The sequence below is a fragment of the Benincasa hispida genome, unplaced genomic scaffold, assembly GCF_009727055.1.
Source record: "Benincasa hispida cultivar B227 unplaced genomic scaffold, ASM972705v1 Contig446, whole genome shotgun sequence".
NCBI lineage: Eukaryota > Viridiplantae > Streptophyta > Magnoliopsida > Cucurbitales > Cucurbitaceae > Benincasa > Benincasa hispida.
Genome location: NW_024064858.1, coordinates 1,013,077 through 1,014,928, shown reverse-complemented (window position 1 = coordinate 1,014,928; position 1,852 = coordinate 1,013,077). Strand labels below are relative to the sequence as shown.

The window sequence follows — 1,852 nt, the reverse complement described above, 5'->3', positions numbered from 1 at the left end:
AAAGGGATTATTTTTTATAAAGTTTATAGATTGTAGATTTTGCGAGCAGTCTTCCATCGCATGCTCATCACCGCAAGTCGCACACCTTGCGGTGTTTTGACTGATTGCATTGATTTGCCCACCTTTCGATGTTGTGCTGCTGATCGCCATTCTCTGGATTAAATTCATCATTGTGGTCATTTGGTTTTGTAATTAAACAATAGCATCGTTATTTGCATCAGAATCTTTGACTCTCAATCTCTGGTCATTCTCTCTCCAATCTTCATGATTCTTAGAGATGCGATCCAAGATATTCTTCGCCTCATCGTATGTTTTGTCAAGCAAACCACCAGTGGCTGCCACATTGGCAACGGTCTGCGAAGCGGGATTCAAACCATGATAGAAAATCTCCATTTGAAGGCAGTTTGGTAACCCATTATGCGGACAATCTCGCATCAACCTTTTGAAACTCGCCCAAGCATCGCTGAGCGATTCGTCATAGTCTTGTTCAAAAATTGTAATCAGTTTCCTTCTTCTTTCGTTCTCGGTAGATGGAAAATACTTCTTCATAAATTTCTCCACTACCTGCTCCCAAGAAGTGATCTCTCTCGGCTCGAAAGAATATGCCCATTTCCTAGCCTGATCACAGAGAGAAAATGGGAACAACGTTAGTCAAACTTCTTCGGCAGAGATGTTCGGGAACACAAAAGTATTACAGATTTCAAGAAAACTTCGGAGGTGGCGTGCGAGTCCTCGCCATGCCTTCCTCTAAATTGACCTTCATTCTAGATCATTTGCAGCATCACCGGTTTCATTTTGAATCTGCTTCCGTCAAGGGCAGATTTCATGATTCCCGAAGAGAAATCATAGAGGTTTGGCGATGCATAGTCTCTAATGGGCCTATCGCGATCATTTTCCAGCAAAATTGGATTCTCCATGGCAATATTATCATTTGGTGCTCCATTTCCAGGCTGCTACACCATCTATTCTTTGTCTGATTGTGGTTGCTGTTGGTGGTCTCTCAATCTTCTTCTAAAAGTCCTCTCAATCTTCGAGTTGTAATTCGTCAGATATTGAGAGTTCTGCAAAGAAATAAAAAAAATTACTGTTAGCAAACTATCTTGCTGAAGTCCCCACAACGACGCTAAAAACTTGATACTTGTATTTATGATGTGGAAATATGGATGCTATGTGTTGATGGAATTGCGTTGTGCACTCAAGTTTCCCTAGCGAAATCCAAATGTAAATTCCTCTGGGTTTCGTGGTAAGTATAGGGTCGAACACAGGGACTTGTGAAAATAGTTTGCATTGGTAATTTTTATGGAGAATTTTGCGGTAACCGGATAAATAAATAAATTGTTCGGTTTGTTGTTTGCGTTGATGAAAAAGAAATAATTAAATGCGACAGAGTTGAGAAAAGACAGTTGCGTTTATAGATGCAATGAATATGCGATGAACGGGTTGAGAAGATCTTTAGCTAGCGTTACTTGGGAATGTGTCAGACTATGCGATCATGTTACAATCATGAACAGCAAGTCATTTTCCAATGTAAATGTGATGCTCCTAAATCTAGGACACATGTGTTGAATGCAAAATGTCCATAGAGCTCATCCCTAAGTCTCTACTCTTGTTCTATGCGATGATGAAAAATGCATGAAAGCATGGTGACCGCATACAATCATATCCTATCTCTAAGATACATGCGATGTGTTGATAACAAATAGTGCTAATTCCTAAGTGCCTATCTCTTGTTTATGCGTTCTAATCTGGCTCTTCCGAGTCTAGATTATAATCTGACCTTCCCAAGTCTAGATCCTGTCCTTAGACTACCCTCTCGAGTATCTCTAATGGACGAATGAAGCATATATAAACA

At 40.1% G+C, this 1,852-nt stretch overlaps 1 non-coding gene across 1 annotated transcript; it reads left to right on the top strand.

Moving 5' to 3' along the window:
• The first annotated feature begins 409 nt into the window (after nucleotides 1–409).
• On the top strand, nucleotides 410–516 carry LOC120069515. Its single transcript, XR_005479564.1, has one exon. It is a non-coding gene; the product is annotated as a small nucleolar RNA R71 (small nucleolar RNA).
• The last annotated feature ends 1,336 nt before the right edge of the window (nucleotides 517–1,852 follow it).